This window comes from Lissotriton helveticus, chromosome 1_1 (assembly GCF_964261635.1).
Source record: "Lissotriton helveticus chromosome 1_1, aLisHel1.1, whole genome shotgun sequence".
NCBI lineage: Eukaryota > Metazoa > Chordata > Amphibia > Caudata > Salamandridae > Lissotriton > Lissotriton helveticus.
In genome coordinates, this window is record NC_136057.1 from 79,815,085 (window position 1) to 79,832,991 (window position 17,907).

The window sequence follows — 17,907 nt, forward strand, 5'->3', positions numbered from 1 at the left end:
GGCTTCACAGAGAACCAAGGGATCATTTCCAATCTGATGGCTGTGTGTCTGATAGCGAAGAGTGTAAGACGCCGCTCAGCACATGTGCTCTGTGGATTTCAAGGCGGCATTTGACCTCGTACCACGTGACAAATGTAGGGAAAGTCATGGAGCATCCTGCAAAAGCTTTTGAGGGCAAAACGGTTGACCCAAAGGTATCTGGTATCAGAGCGCTTTACATAGCACCAGTTGCGTTACATGAGGACACATTCATTTTTTTGTTAGGCACGGGAAGATTACGTGATTTGCCCTGCATCACAGGATGTTTCGCATCACTGCCGAGACTCGAACACGGTTCCCCAGATTCAAGGTCGACCGCCCTAGCCATTGGGCCAACTCCTCTCCCCTCGTGTGGGCAGTCCATGTTGGTGCCGTCATGTGTCTCCGACAGGTACATACCTAGTCTTGACTTGGAATTCCCGCTGCAGTGGAGGAACAGAGCTGTGAACTTTATGGGTATGAGAGATGTGCCATAATGGGCAGAGCTGCCAACTTTGGAACTGGGGAATCAGGCTTAAGTCCCAGCCTTGGCTCAACATCATGTGATTCTAGGCAAATCTCTGTGCCTAAAAAATGTGACATGTTATCTGGCGCTCATGTAGAGTTATATAAATCTGCAAAAAAATAAAGGTTTGCAGAAATATAGGAAGATGGTGAAGGATAATTATGAGTCTGTGAGTCCCCTCAAGCACAGGACATACAACACTTCTCAATATGCTGCCTCAGCTTCTGTTCTGTGTATGTTTATTGACATTCCAATACTGCTGACACACATGTGCTTTGGGCAGCCAATACAGTTAATGTAAACAATGGAGAGTAAGTTGGGGACACCTTCAGGATGCCTTACCACAGGGTTTGGATGGGCAGGCGGCACTGCCACTGTCGGCTGTGTGTGCTCATTTTTGGTGATTTTCTGCTGTCCCGCTGCCACTTGTGGAGTTGGACAGACAGCAGTAAATATTAGACTGAATACAGTCTTCTCACCCTCGTCCCAGACTCTCACATGCACAAAGTGGGCCTGTTATTGCTTGTTGAGGAGGGAGAGTGCACGGATCTGTACTCCCAAGAGCTGTGCTTGTGTAACAAGGCCTACGTACTCCAATGGCAGAACCCAATTCGCAACAGCAGCTGATGAAACCAGACCATATGCATTCACTAGAGCTCAGTGGTTTCCATGCGTCTGTCTGGGGTGAAAGGGGTCCAGGACCGGTGTCAAGGCTCCCCGGCTGGGGGCTCCCCGGGAGCGCGGGTGCACATCACAGGAGGAGCTCGGGTTGCGCGTGCTGCCGACAGCACACGTGCTACAGGAGACACTGCATGCACAGTAGCAATGCATGGGAGACTTTGTACTCAATGATGGGAAGTGAATTACTTGCACTCCTAGTCAGGGAGGCAAGGGAAGGGCCCAGCGCTAATAAAAAGAAGGGCGTGTGGCAGCCATGCTGAAACTAGCTCAGCACTTGCGGGGACAATTGCTGCTGCTGTGCAACCACATGAAAGCTTGTTGTGTTTGCAGGCGATCCATAGACATTGAAGAGGGACAAGAGAAACAAGCTGGGTAGGCCATGTTGGCCGAGAACAACATTGGCGGCCGTCTTAAAAGAGAAACATTAGTAAGGAAATTACTATACTAGAAACAAGGTTTACAAATCTTTGCTGTTTATTTTAGCTGCTTAACCGCTGCGGCTATTCCGCCGCAGTTTGGCGGTTTAGTGTAGTGGGCGGGGCCGAGACGGCCAACGGACGTGCCCAGCACTACGGAGGTGTTGGGCGCGACCGCCGTTGGCCATCAGAAGCAGCGACAGGTTTACAAAGCGTGAGACTTTGTTGCCTCGATCTACAAACTGTGTATTCAGAAAAATATTAACCTCCTAAATGAGTAGCCTGCTACCATAAACAGCTAAGAATGGAATATACTGGTGAGAACAACAAAGCAGCATGAAAGCAGAGGGTATAAACAAGCGGGCCGTGTAGGAAATAAGAAAGGACCATGGCATGGGAATCCGCCACCAGGCTGAACAAGGGAGAAATGGAGTGGCTGTAATGAATCATGCTCAATAAACAATGGGGTGACCCTGTGTCACTTAGAACCTGGGTATAGTCTTGCAAAAAATACAATGGTTCTGTCGGGTGTCACCAAAATATTTCTTATAAATACAATTCAAATTAGGAACAAGTTATTTTATGCACAGGTTAAATGTGAAACATTTTCTGGAACACACAATAAAAGCACAGAATCAGGGTTTCAAGGTATTGGGATATTTTATATAAATTGCATCATTTATATATACCCACATATAATAAATTTCATATACATGGCTGCCAACAAGGTGAAAGTCAAGGTAAGTTGTGATCAAGTGACATACTGTGCTCAGTGACATGTCTGGATGCGTGATATGTACAAGGTGATTAAGATATCTACAAGTAGTGGAAGAGGCCAGGGTACAAAAATACTAAACAAGCATTGGCATAGCCAATAGGTCTCGCCTTTGGGGCCGTATAAGTGTTTAGCTATGCAATAGTAGATGTAGTTGCACCAAGGATATTGTGCTGAATAACAAAACACTTATAAGGCCCCCAAGGCGAGACCTATTGGCTATGCTAATGCTTGTTCTCCGACTACTCTCTCACTCTAGAACATTCCGATAAAAAAGCACAAGCAATAACTCAAAATGACAAGGACTCATTGGAAGAAATGCCAATCCAATGCATCATTAAAGCCGAGGCTTGACGAATGTTACATCAAAAAGGATTTCAAGAATGTGATCCCTCTGGATTTCACCACCCCTAAATGTAGAATTGAGTAGCTGAAAAGAACTCACTATCACCAAAGATGTGGCTTAGCTATGTACCCACCTAAGAAAAAGCTTTAAGAGTTTGTATTATACACATCCTCATTGGTGTTGTAAACCTAAGTAGCTGAATAACGGAGGATCCCAATCAAAAGCATTTTTGGTGGACGATTTGATGGACTGCTATAAAAAGCTGTATCAGATGTTCTAAATACAAAAAGGGGAATGAGCACACAACACATGAAGGACTGTCAGATTGTCCTAGTACCAGTAAGGCTTTGTATTGCTATCTTTCTGGATTTCATGCAGATATTTGTTTTGTCAAAGGGTACACCACTATCTTAGTGATTGTAGAATACTTAATAAATTATTGTGTTGTCAGGGTAATCTCAACTGACCTACTGCTAGCCAAACTCTTTTTAGCAATGTGTCTCTTTCTAGACTTTCAGGAGGATGTACCGGGTTTTCATTAAAAAATGTTGAAGGATCTAATGCATTTGAGTGTTTTCCAATAGATTGGTATAACAGCTGTAATGGGAGTGTTGTCAAACAGAATCTATTTCTAGAGTAAATGATACATCGTGATAAGGACATTCCTTTGGTGGGTTAAGGGATTAGGTACAGCCCCTTGTCAGAAGGGAATAGGATTCAGGAGGGGATCCCAACAACCCCTTCTGGAGCCATGGGGACTGTATGCATTCAGAGTAACAACACGTCTAGAGTGCATGTCTGACTGAGAAGGGGGACCCAGAGGGAGAGAATGAACTGTACTAATCAACATGAAGAAGGAAAGAATTGTTTGCAGGTCACGAGGAGATTCAACATCTGATTGGCTGGGGTGTGCGATATGAAGATTGAATGCGAGTTATCATATGATTGGGTCAATGTTTGGTTGCGGTGTGCTACTAGTGTGTTGAGGCCTGAGGTTCAAGGAAGCCTATAGGTGACTTGTCAGTGACTAGCGATGCAAGAACAAAGTGCGAGTCAGTCTGTTCTCGGAAGTCTGTGATGAGATGCAAAAGAGGGCTGCACTCTTTACAGAAGAATGTAGGGTGGCAGCTCAAAGCTTATAACAGTTGAGTAATCATGTCTTATTACAGATGAACAGTATTGTCACTATTAAACTATATAAAGAAAACAATATGCAGAGATTGCAAGCTTACACGGATTGCATGTCATAATATGGATTACTAGTTATTTAGCCTACGAAACAAACAAAATAATATCTTCTCTGGGTGCCAATAACAACAGTCCTCATTTTATCACCTTTAACCGAATTAGAGCAAGAGAAGAGTGAACCAGTCAAGACTCAAACTTGTGACCTTCAGACATACCTGTGCATTGGCTGCCCTAGTCGACTCAGGTACTTTACTTACTACACACTGTTATGTCCTTGCATCAAAGTTTGGTGAAACACAACACATAAGTGATACACTCAATCGCTTTAGAACATAGCTAAAGCAACATGCATCTCAGCAATCCAGAAAAGTCCATATTCTAACTGTATGTGTGATCTTAGACACCGAGTGATCAGTATGTGGGTTCTGATGTTTTGTCTTAACTTCTTTACAGTGTGGGACTTTCCCCAAAATAGGAATGAGTAGATTTTGGTTCCTTAGTTTGTGTATGCAAAGGGCACCTGGGACCTGCAAAACATGCTATAAGCAATGTCAGTCTCTTCAGGAAAGCAGAAAAGACACTTATCAGTGCCAGTCTCCTTGATCTTAACGATGTCGCCACTGTGTTGTAATTACAGCAGCTTAGTCTAGTGAGGCCACCCAAAGTATACCCTGGGGGGTTTCAAAGTATTGGCCACCCTAGGCTTGGTATGTTTTTTGCACCACAACACACCACGTAGGTGGCCTTAACAAATACATTGCAAGTCTTCCTGAGATTACACGACTGTGTAAAGAATTCGTCAGCCTTGTTCCTTAATATGGTCACCACTTTTTGGAACCAGCCTTATCCTTAGAAATATATAGTAGGGTATGCCTTCTGCCATATATAATGGTTTCTCCAGGAATGAGCACAAAAGAAGCACTAAAGAACTTAGATGACGATTACTCTGACCTAAACAAAAGTGTTATCACACCTGGAGCACAATATATGTCAATCTGAACAGAGGTGCCCAAACCATAAGTGTATAGGTTAAAAGTTGACAGGTGCCATGTCAAGTTTCGTCACTGCTGTGCCACAAGTATGGTCTAAATACAGGTTAAATTAACAAAATGGTGTTTCCAAAGCAGTGTTAATCCACCTTGATATGGAAACTCCACACTCACTGCCCCCTCCTTTGAGGTGAAATAATTTCGACTTTCCTCTGTGGTTACCACCTTGTCAATATTGTAATGACAAGCTGCCATTTTTACCTAAAATCTGGTACGCGGGGGAAATCAGTAAAGGCATGTTTTGCCCCTTTGAAACATACACTTGAAACCGCAAATACGGATAGAAAAACTAGAATGTTGGAACAGTCTGTACTACAGCAAAAAGAGCAGCACTTACTGAACATTAATAGTGGATGAATGACACATGTTGTTCGGTAAAGCTCAAAGAAAATATCACAATATGTTACAGAGGCAGGAAAGACTGCCTTGTATGTTTAGTTACCAGGTAACCCCATGTCAGCGAGCACACAATGCCCCACTCCTGCGCATTGAAGAAAAAAAAAATGTTTTCGGGTGTGATTGCTCAACTGAATCAACACAAATGAAAAATGTGTTTAACTTTTTTAATTTTATACGTTTTTCTATAGCGCGGACTTTACCCGAAGGTGTCAGAGGCTTCACAATAGGAACAGAACTGATACAGGAGGAGAAAATTACAAGTGAACAAATTACAAAAGCAACCGTTACATTACATGAGGCAAAAGTGACAATCGTGAGCAAGCAAAATACAAGAGGTTACAGAAGCGTACAAAGTACAAGTAGAGGTATAGTACTGCAATAAATGGAGGACACTCAAACACAAGAACAAAGGTTGCGTAGGAAATTGTGGCACTTGTGCAAGTATCGAAAGCAAACAAAATGTAAGAGGTAGCAGACAGTGTGTTACAAGAGAAAAGTGACATGTGCATGTTACAAAAGAGAACCAAGCACAGGTAAAAGGGTAATATTGCAATAAACGACAGACAAGCCCCCCCTGCCTCAAGCACTGCGTCCTCACACAGCAGATACCGAGCGGTCACTGCCCTCCTTGAAGGCTGCCCTTCAATACTTTGAACCCCTGGCATATATTTCGCAGTAGAGAGGCCTACTCCACGTGCCAGTGCTCCCTATCTCTGATGGCGGTGAAAGCGTGCACTGATGACTGGTGGTGTTTGTGCCTGGTGAAAGCGTGCACTGACGACTGATAGTGTTTTTGCCTGGTGAAAGTGTGCACTGACGGTGTGGTTGAGTGTGTGTGCAGTTGTGTGTGCAGTTGTGTCTGCAATTGTGTCTGCAGTTGTGTGTGTGTGTAGTTGTGTGTGTGGTGTGTGTGGTTGTATGTGTGGTTGTGTGTGTGTGTGTCCTCCCATTTGCTGCTTTAACAAAACTGTCTTCCTATTGGCTGCTCCGGTTACTAAACTGAGTGAGGAGAAATTCGAAGAGGTCGGGCTGGTCCCTCTTAAAAACAAGAGACAATGGGATGACCTTTCACACAGTAGCAGCAGGTGACTGCCATTGGCTGAAAGGGGAGCCAATAGCCTATGGCAATGCTTCAGCACAGAACACAATACCGTGGACCAGGTATTGTTAACATGCGGGAATCCAGGGTCCATTTACGATAAATTAAAGTAATGGTTGAGAAGGAGAATACAAAAGAAAATCCTCCAACCATCATTCACGCAGGCCTCATTCTTCATGAGTTAAAATTGTATTTATTTAGTGTCTTTTTTATAAAGCGCGGACATTACCCGAAGGTGTCAGAGCGCTGTAAATCGGACGTCAACGAGGCAAAAATGCACCCCTCCCCCCATGAATTTATGTTCAAAATACTTTCTCAAAGTCTCCCTCTGGCCTGCTTTCACATAGTGCATGTGCGTTTTAGTGGTGTAAGAGACAGACCCTTCACTGTCGAGTCATCGCACTGCACCAAGCATCCCCCCCATCCCTGGGTGTGGTACTAGCCACTTGGGGAGGATTAACGATCCCATCCATGGCAGTGAAGTCTACAGCTGTGTGTGGGGGTGTAATACTGTATTACACCCCCACACACAGCTGTAGACTTCACTGACATGCTAATACACGGGGTGTTTAATGGTGCCCAGTCCTGATGATTGTCACTGTAGTGAAAGGTCAGCCCAGATTACTCACAGGAAGTGCGGTAATTAGCACCGGGCATCAAAGTGAAGGGAGTGGGAGCTCTGCCCCTGCCTGTCGGTGCATTGGGGGAAGGGGGGACGGCGGTTCCTGCGTGAAAAGCGCTGTGACCCGATGGGTTAGCCATGAACATGCGAATGCAGTGCAAGAGTCAAAGTGTCGGCCCCGGTGCCACTGCGCCTTCTCCACTCTTGACAGCACCTTCTCCAGGCTCACACCTCCCTCGGTTTTTCAGGGCTGGGCGCATGCGCAGGGTCTTACCTTACTCAAGTGTTTCAGGACGAGGTGGGCGCACTATCAGGATTCCCTAAAGATGTCCAGGGCGCGCGCACACGAAGATCAGTCACTGGGGTGGGGTGGGGTGAACAGACAGGAAGCGCCGAGAGGGCCCATCCTCACCCTTCCAGGCACTCTGCTCTTGGCAACTCCCAACAAGCCAACACACATGTCATTCAAAAGAAAGAACAAGCGAGTTTGAAACAGCAAAATACAAATTGGGCGGCACACTATGCTAAGCACAGATTTTTGGCTTAGGTGTTTTTTATGCCATGTCCTTTACATTGGCGACACCCGTTTGAGAGACCCCCTTGTTTTTTCATCCCACTTAAAGCCCTGCTAGGGATACACTTGGAACCCAGCCTGCTTCAGTTTCTAGCGTGTGCTCTGTGGTGGTCTTAAACACTTTCATGTCTCACATCTTTATTCGCGCAGTTATTAAAAACCATTGCAATTATAGAACAAGTGTGTTCGTATTACCATGGTGACCAACTCCTGAGTCATGCTGCGAGCTATGCACGGGCACTAGTGATGACTTTTAAGAACTAGTCCCATCTCCCCACCACCCGCCCGAAGGTGCCGTACCTCGGATGTAGGCGCACTTGCTCTCGTCCAGCTGGCTGCATGATGACCCGCCCTTGTGCCTCCGGGACGGGGTGCTCGCGGGTGCCCGGGTCAGAGCGGTCAGTGGCCGGCGTTGGCTGTTCAGGGAGGGACTCCGCGCGGATGCTGCTCCCAGCTCCTCTGTGCGAGCTCCCGTGCCCCTTTTCAGTAAAAATTAAAAGTTCCTGCCAGAGGCAGTGATGTCGGGATGTGTAGCCGTGAGCGTGCACATCCCGAAACCGGAAGTTTGGGTGCGTCACGCCTGTCGTGGGGCGGGACTTCCGTCTTCCATGGGAAGCCCACGCCCACGGAGTGGCTGGCCCAGAGAAGCAGTACTGACGCGGGGCTCCCATGCCTGAGGGAGAGCCCCGCGGTGGCGGCAGAAGTCAGGAGTGGCGGCTGAGGCCACCGATGGCGAGTGGGGTGGGGGGAATGCGCGTGTGCGTGTGTGTGTATGTGTGCGTGTGTGCGTGTATGTGTGCAGGTGTATGTGTCTGTGTGTGCGTGTTTGTGTGTGTGTTCAAGGAAGGGGGGCTGGCTGTGTGTGTGTGTGTGTGCGCGTCGTTAGTGCATGCTAGCCAAGCGAAAGCAGGGGCTGTGTGTGTATATGGAAGTACGTTTACGCAAGCGCGACTCTTTAGAAGCGCATCCACAGACATCAATCGGCGTGTGCCCCAGTCTGTACCACTTGGCAGGCAAGACGACCACAATAGATCTCGCTGGCGACAGCGCTTCCTCGCTGCATCACCAGCGAGACCTAAAAAACGATATATAGAAGGTCACAAGATCCTTTCTGGATTGGATTTACATTTCCTGTTTTACATGAAGCATGTGAAAAGAGACCCCAGTCCAGACACCGACCTGCAGGCAGCTGATCGCGTTGCCACTAAAAAACTAATTTATGGATTTGGACTCGCCTGACTCTGAGTCTCACAGTGTCACTGTCACTTACTTGACTGAGACGCTTGCACTGGCAGTTTAGTTTGTGGGTCAGCCGCCCGCCTTTCTCCTCAGAATCTCGGCCGCTGTAACAACAGTCTCTCCCTCTGCAAACGTGCATGGTGTGTCACCCCCGGCATCAGACGCACTGAAGCTCAGCATCAGGTGCCTCTGCTGCACAGTGGCATCCACAGCGCTGCGGTCCCGTGGTGTTAGGTCGGGCGGTAGTAGGATCATGGGTTCCAATTTACCACCATGCGGCGGTGCGAGCAGTACTGCTGTGATTTCCATTGCACAATCTTACTGCAGCGCGAGCAGCTTGCAGGGCGTAACGTCGGGGGCGCCTATGACGTCACTCAAAACTATGCTGCGCCGAGGGGGAATCGTAAAGTCTCAATGAAACTTTGTAGCACTTGCAACATCTACCTCAGCCAATCCCCAAGCGGTGCGTGAACAGCTCGCTCACCACAGCGCGATGCCAGCCACTCACTCCAGCTTAGTTTAGTCATAATAGAAGCCCACCGGCTTGACAGCAGAGGCGCGAGCTCTGCCTAATATGCATGACAATGCATTTCAGTGCGGTGATGCGGATCACCACACTGAAAGGCATTTGTCTAATGCGTGATGCACGATACTTGGCAGGGCTGCTAGTTGAAATTGGCTGCAACTGCCGGCAAATATTTTCTTTCCGAGCTGGGAAGTGGGGCGACAAATGTCGTAAGTTTCCTATTTCCAGTGGTGCGTACCTCAGCTGCTCCAAGTCTCGTACTGGCAGTCCTGCTGTTTATTTCAGTGCAAAATGAGGACTAAAAGTACCCGATTGCAATTAAACAGACATTGTGCAATGTCGATAGTTCATGCTTTGTGCAGGCCTTTTATTTCCGTGAATCTGCAAAAAGTTTTTTTTTTAAATGCTTGCGGCTGATGCCGTTTAGCAGAGGAGTGGTGGGGAATAGGGAGATAAAGTGAATGCAACTTGGCAGCACCACTGAGAGCAAGTAGGGTATAACAGCAATGGATGCACGTGGAGGTGATGCAAAGGGAAAACATAGAACATGGAGGGGCAGGGGAATTAAAGTTGAGGATGTGGCTATGGGAATGGGAAACAAGAAAAAAAGCAGGAGGGGGGTGGGATTCACTCGCGGGAGCAATAATTGCAACCAGATGGTCCACGCACGCCACACGAGTGGATCTCCTGACGTGCATTGAAGGCAATGGAACGCGTGCACGTTCTTGGCTGAAAAGACAGAGCGCTCGGAAAAGGTCATTTTCCTTTTCAGCGCAGGCACTGCGAAGGCTCTACCTAAAAATCACCCTGCTACTCTATTTCATTTCAGTATCTCAGCAAGCAGAGCCTTTAGCTGGACCAGGTGTATATCGTCGATGTTTCAACCCTATATGCGGCATATTGTGTAGTCAAGGCGGGTCTTCATCAGGACTGTGGTGGGGGGAGGGATGGCAGCCTGCAAAGTCAGATAGAACTTGCATTAGGGACATTTAATTAGGGAAGTCACGGTGTGTTCCACCGGCCAAAAACCATTATCATTATAAGGATAAGGTGGTAACCACTCACCTAACGATAACCGCAATGAATTGTGGGCTCCACGGAAAACAAGCCCAAACCCCCTTAAAAGGAAGCCCAAAATCAAACTAACATCTAACCAAAACAATCCCAACTGACAATCGACATGAAAGATTGCAAAAAAAGTAATAAAAAATACAAGCAACGGAGCGGGCAAAGGCGCAGCAGGCAGCACGAATACAACTGTGACATTAAGAAGAGATGAGAGGGAGGAATTATATATTACAGTGTAAGCAGCAATGACTCTGAAGCTGAACACAGGTAAACAATAACAGAGAAGGAAACCAAGAAGAAATAGTCCCCTAAGGAACAGATACAGAGCAACAGAATAATGATACAGTACTTAGTCCCTTCTGCTGGGAAGGACGGAAGAGAAAAAGGAGGGTGAAAGGGGCAGGGATGACCACTGACAAGCAAGGACTTTTGAAGGACACTGAAACAAGCAAATCAAAAGCAGGGTGATGGCTTTAAGCCAACATGAGAAATTACAACAGTTCTTAAAAATGCTCGACCTAAAAAACGAAAGTAATGTCTTTAAACTGGTAAATTGATAAGCAGGGACATGGCTGCTCAAAGGGCACCTATCAGAAGAAAACAGTCTCATACAAATATATGGGTGTTATGCTGGACTCAAGGGCCTCCTACGCGGCAAAAAAAGGAAGTATTAGAGGGAAAGCAACTGCGCTCAAATTTGCCTTTTAACATTATTGAATAGTGTCTGAGGTCATAACCTTAAATCGTTCATCACAGTGATAAAGTCAAAATTGCTCCCGACTTTATCGTATGACGGCGCAATAATGCTTGGTGAAGATGTACAGCTCTTGTGTAAGCGCATAATATGGACCTATAATGAGTCCTTCAGTTGCATAGGTCGGCCTCACCTTCGCCTGAGCACGTCAGACTTGAGTTTCACTGGTAAAGCAATCTTTAGCTAGACAAGGGGCCTTCTGAGAATGCAGCCACAAAGAGGAGCGCTCCTAATGACTCGATGGCAACTTAGGTTTAATTAAATTAACTTACAAAGAGTGAAAGGATGCTTCAATAAGTATTTACAGGACAGTACTTAGAACCTTGGCGATATGTGGCTCCTGGAAACAAGGAGCACGTTTTTAAGAAAGCAGGGCCATATTATCAAGGAACAGCGTTAACATTATCGCCGCTTTTGTGGCAGGAAACTGATGATGAAGGACATCAAACCTGGCCTTCTATGGGAATTCACAAGGACATATTATCAAGCCCCTTATCGATGCTTTAGCGGCAGCTTCCTGCCGCTAAAGCGGCGATAATGTTATCGCCATTCCTTGACCAAATGTATCCGGCTGAAAAGTCGGTTGGAGGATAAAATGGCGTTAGCCAAGCTCCCACATGGGTGGCTAGTGTTAAAGTAAAAAGTGCGATGCCAGACAGCAACAGCCCTATTCGAAGCAGCATATTCTGTGACCATCAAGAGGAAACTTATGTTAATGAGATTTGGGTTGCTCCCTAGCCTGGGCTTTAAGCCTAAGTGGCCGGAGGAGGGACACTTGCCACTGGACAAAGAAAACATTCGTGCCCATCCTCTGCCCGCGCCTACTGGGCCTCGGGGGGACCTGCCACCTCATGAATTCTTAGCCTTAGCAATAAGAACTTGCCGCTCAGCGGCCGTGGGGTCTTTAAACCCCCGAAACATCCAATTGAACATTCGGCTGATGCAGTTTCTTGACAATTTTAAAGGCTTGATTAGGGTAAAGGACCTCTCCTGGCAGGGTCTGAGTCCGCCTTCATTCAGAATGAGTGCCAACAGTCTGGCGCGTGTGGGCACAGTGGGCTCCCAGAGACAGGCTGCCAGGGGCACATGAGGCCTGAGAGGAATTCTGCACCCTCTATCCCGGGTGAGGTGGACCCAAGATCCTACATGCTCTTCGCTCCTGGGTTCAGGAGGGGAACTTGTTGCACTTTGCACCCAGTCACTTTGCTTCAGTCACTTTGCTTCAGTCACTTGGCGCCCAGTCACTTTGCACCCAGTCACTTTGCGCCCAGTCACTTTGCGCCCAGTCACTTTGCGCCCAGTCACTTTGCGCCCAGTCACTTTGTGCCCAGTCACTTTGCACCCAGTCACTTTGCACCTAGTCACTTTGAACCTAGTCACTTGGCACCCTGGCACTTGGCGCTCAGTCACTTTGCACCCGGTCACTTTGCACCTAGTCACTTGGCACCTTATTAACTTTTTACTTTAATAAACACTTGTCTATGTTATGACGGGGAGAGGGGCTCTTTGGGTGTTTTAACCCCTTCCAGGCTGATGACGAGCTCAGCTCGTCATGAGCGTAACCTGCCGTGCGCTCAAAATTACCGCATACAGCGGGAAAAGCCGCCGCAGCGATGCGGTTAACATGATGAGGCTTAAGCCCTCTCTACAATATCTGCTGCTCTGGTCGAGCGGGTGCGCCCAAGCCTGTGTTTTGATTATGTTTTTGCTTTTGTAAATGATTATTTACCCACCTGAGTTAAATGCTGTTATGGGTCCCTGAACGTTTCATGGGCAGATCTAAGAATCCCAAGGGGGGAGCTGGGTGCATCAGAGCTTTGCGATGCACTTTATGTACATTATAATACCCATGTGGCCATGTCCAGGTTTATTCCATCTGCTGCTGTGAGGGATCCATAGGATGCCTTGAATATGTTGTGATAAAGGGCTGTGTCTGCCATACTCTGCATATAGGCGCTGTGTTTATCATCTGCTGCTGTGAGGGATCCATAGGAGGCCTTGAATATGTCGTGATAAAGCGCTGTGTCTGCGATACTCTGAATATAGGTGCTGCGAGGGATCCATAGGAGGCCTTGAATATGTTGTGATAAAGCGCTGTGTCTGCGATACTCTGAATATAGGCGCTGTGTTTATCATCTGCTGCTGTGAGGGATCCATAGGAGGCCCTGAATATGTCGTGATAAAGCGATGTGTCTGCGATACTCTGAATAGAGGCGCTGTGTTTATCATCTGCTGCTGTGAGGGATCCATAGGAGGCCCTGAATATGTAGTGATAAAGCGCTGGGTCTGCGATACTCTGAATATAGGCGCTGTGTTTATCATCTGCTGCTGTGAGGGATCCATAGGATGCCTTGAATATGTCGTGATAAAGCGTTGTGTCTTCGATACTCTGAATAGAGGCGCTGTGTTTATCATCTGCTGCTGTGAGGGATCCATAGGAGGCCCTGAATATGTCGTGATAAAGCGATGTGTCTGCGATACTCTGAATAGAGGCGCTGTGTTTATCATCTGCTGCTGTGAGGGATCCATAGGAGGCCCTGAATATGTCGTGATAAAGTGCTGTGTCTGCGATACTCTGAATAGAGGCGCTGTGTTTATCATCTGCTGCTGTGAGGGATCCATAGGAGGCCCTGAATATGTAGTGATAAAGCGCTGGGTCTGCGATACTCTGAATATAGGCGCTGTGTTTATCATCTGCTGCTGTGAGGGATCCATAGGATGCCTTGAATATGTCGTGATAAAGCGCTGTGTCTGCGATACTCTGAATAGAGGCGCTGTGTTTATCATCTACTGCTAGAGTTAGATGGATTGTCTTTAGTTTTAGGCCTGGGCTCGGGTCAGGTTTTTAGACTTCTTTAGTGATGGGTGAGTGAATGCTTTGATGGTTTCGGTTTCTATAAACCAATAAACTAACACAAGTCAATCTTTACTTTTGTAATGTGTTCACTTGTAATTGTTCCTCATGTGAAGCCTCTGACACCTTCGGGTAAAGTCCGCGCGAGATAAAAACGCATCAAATGAAATAAAATAAAAATAATAAATAAGTGATATGAAGACGGGGAGGGGGGGCTTTAAAAGTGACGTCAGCCCCAGGGTGGGGGGGCTTTAAAAGTGACGTCAGACCCGGGGTAAGGGGGGCTTTAAATGTGACGTCAGGCCCGGGGATGGTGGGCTTTAAAAGTGACGTCAGACCCGGGTGGGGGGCTTTAAAAGTGACGTCACCCCCGGGGTGTGGCGCTTTAAAAGTGACGTCAGTCCCGGGGTGGGGGGCTTTAAAAGTGACGTCAGCCCCGGGGTGGGGGGCTTTAAAAGTGACGTCAGCCCTGGGGTGGGGGGCTTTAAAAGTGAAGTAAGTTCCGGGGTGGGGGGCTTTAAACATGACGTCAGCCCCGGGGTGGGGGGCTTTAAAAGTGAAGTAAGTTCCGGGGTGGGGGGCTTTAAAAGTGACGTCAGCCCCGGGGTGGGGGGCTTTAAAAGTGAAGTAAGTTCCGGGGTGGGGGCTTTAAAAGTGACGTCAGCCCCGGGGTGGGGGGCTTTAAAAGTGAAGTAAGTTCCGGGGTGGGGGGCTTTAAAAGTGACATCAGCCCCGGGGTGGGGGGCTTTAAAAGTGACGTCAGCCCCGGGGTGGGGGGCTTTAAAAGTGACTTCAGCCCCAGGGTGGGGGGCTTTAAAAGTGACGTTAGCCCCGGGGTGGGAGCTTTAAAAGTGAAGTAAGTTCCGGGGTGGGGAGCTTTAAAAGTGACATCAGCCCCGGGGTGGGGGCTTTAAAAGTGACGTCAGCCCCTGGGTGGGGGGCTTTAGAAGTGACGTCAGCCCCGGGGTGGGGGGGCTTTAAAAGTGAAGTACGTTACGGGGTGGGGGGCTTTAAAAGTGACGTCAGCCCCGGGGTGGGGGGCTTTAAAAGTGAAGTAAGTTCCGGGGGGGGGGGGGGCTGCACCGACCTGGAGTGCGGAGGATTCACTGGACGCCGCGCGCTTCTGCCGCAGAATAGACCCGCGGGACCTCTCTGGGTATTTATAGCGCCTCCGGCGAGGGCTCGGGGGTCAGGGCACTTTATAAGGCAGCAGAGCCGGCGTGCTATCGAGCTCTGTACTCCCCCTTCCCCGTTTTGCGCATGCGCACATTACGGCACATGATGTCCCACCACGCCCACCATCTTTCCGTGTACCCCCTAATGTTTTGCATTTGCGCATGCTCTATTCAAACATGCCCTGGCCTCGTGCGCTGCAGAGCCCGCCTCGTGCCCGATGGAAAGTTCAAGGTGCCCATATTCTTCCAAACAACATCTTTGCTTCCAAACCCAAGGATCGGCAGAGGAGATGCTCTCACTGGAGTGAACCGGTGAACATCAAATGGAGAGAAACCACTCCTGCATTCGCCATCATCTTTTTCAGGTGTGAACTTCTACCAGAGCCATTCTCGCAGGAAGCCTGTTCATACTGCTTCTTCCTGGACATCTCTATTTGAGCCCCCTCTTCGTCTGGGTCCTGCAAGTGCATTGCTACATCTGCCTTCCTCTTTCTGGATCGATAGCATTCTCTCCTTTGTTCTTGCTGTTTGAACAATGGCACCTATGCAAACCTTTCAAAAGGCATGTGCGCTAGCGGATCCTAAGAAGCACTTGCTGGGCTACAAGTAGGCCTTTCTCTAGGTCGCATTTCATGCTCTGAATAACAGCACTGAACGTGTTTCGACTGGAAAGTTCCAGTGCATCATGACAAGGCTGTCAAATACAATAATTACCGTTGGCTTGGGAGTGACCCACAATAATTCGGACATGCCTTATACGAGTTGTTAAAATGAACTTCTCAGCAGGGCTGCTGTGTTTGAATAGGACAGTGCCTACAAGTCTCAGCAGGGCTGATCTATTTGAATAAGACAGGGCCTGCACTTCTCAGCAGGGCTACTGTACTTTGAATAGGACAGTGCCTTCCGTTTTCAACAAGACCTTGAATGGTCCAGTACCTGCACTTCTAGGCAGGGCTGCTGTACTTTGACTAGGACAGTGCCTGCACTTCTCAGCAGGGCTGCCTGCACTTGTACACACATAAGGCAGAACCTGCACTGTTGGACAGTGTTGCTAAACTACAAGCACAGCTTTCACGGGAGCTGCTACTGTACTGTAAAGTCAGATAGCATACCTGAACTTAAAATAATAATGGTGTATTTAACAGTAAAACTAGATTTTGGGATTATGCTTGCCACTTGCTCTGCTCATGCTGCAAACCATGTTCACTCACTTTATGTAACATAATCGGAGGAAACCTGTATGGTTGCCTTCACTGAAGAGTAAAATATAATAGTGCGAAGCCCAATTCTCTGCAGTGTCAGGATCTGCAGAAAACATAGCTGGTACCAGCAACTGTAGTATTGTGTTCCAACTCCTGCTCTGAGTAGGGAATGAGATTAGCTTCATCACTGCATGAACACAGAATCTCCGCCCGAGTGTGAGACCCTAACCTCTACAAGGGACCCTGCTCTGGCAGTGTGGGTCTACCCTTTCACATTTAATAATTCAGAAGAAGACTTTCAAATATTCCACTGCCTAGGACAATCACCGCCCTCTGCAGATATTGATACAGCAAGGGTTCTAAGGATTACAGCCGTTTCTATATATTATTGGAACTTTTGCCAGGCATGACATCTGGTCAAAACCTTTTGGTAAAAAAAGCAGCATTAAATGTTACTTACGTTTTTATTTGACTGAAGTGGTGCTTCAGGAGAACAAGGCTAGTTCGCCCTCTATTCACTACCAATAATGAACCATGTTGTAGGACAAAGACTATCTACATGAAATGGTCGAAGTGCATTGCCAAGGTCTTAGTGGCCTTCTTGAAGTGCTAATCAATACAGAAATAAATAATTGGTTGGACCAATAGTGATACTATATGGATCAGTATAGAAAGAAGTACATAGAATTGTGTAGTTCGAAATAACAGACAGATGCATCCCAAGTCCTAAGCGTCCTAAATGACCGAGCACACGGCAGTCAAACATCGCAGAGATGAAAGAACCCTGAACAAAAGGTCACAGCCGATGTTTACAGCAGCCTATGTAACCTATACCATACAAACTCAAGACTTGTGTAACATTCTTAACCCCCACCTGTCGTCTCCTTCTCAGGATGGTGGTTCCAAGGAGCGCCCTTATTAGTGTCATCGATATCAGACAAGATGGCTGCAGGGTTAGTAGTGACATAGCTAGAAATGTAACATCCTTTACATTGTATATCCTCATCCCCCCTCCTCTGCCCCTCGTCCTCCTCCTCCTCTGCCCTCGCCCCCCCTCCTCCCTCCTCCCTCCTCCTCTCCCCCCTCCTCTAAGTCTCACCCTCTCTTCTCCTATCTTCTCTTCTCTTCTCTTCTCCTTCACTCTGTTGGAAACTCATGATCAGTTTCACTTCCGGGGCAGCAGCAACGGAGCCGATGGAGCTCTCCTCAGGCCTGAAAGGGGAACAGTGTCCGGGTCACGGGGGGCAGCGTCAGCACCAGCAGCAGAGGCGGAATGAAGCCTCCTCCCATGATACCATAAGCCCCGCCCCCTCTCTCTCTCACTTATCTCTGCTTTCGGGTCAGCGGCGGCAGAGTCTCCTCTAGTATCGGTTGGTGATTGGCTCCTCAGGCCTGC

At 47.7% G+C, this 17,907-nt stretch overlaps 1 protein-coding gene across 1 annotated transcript in view; it reads right to left on the reverse strand.

The window, feature by feature from the left end:
• The window catches only part of LOC144832692 (uncharacterized), a 148,470-nt gene extending 130,792 nt beyond the window's left edge, over positions 1 to 17,678 (reverse strand). Inside the window, exon 1 of the mRNA XM_078689112.1 lies at positions 17,611 to 17,678. The gene's annotated coding sequence lies outside the window, so the exon portion shown is untranslated. The remainder of the gene's footprint in view (positions 1 to 17,610) is intronic.
• Positions 17,679 to 17,907: the final 229 nt, after the last annotated feature.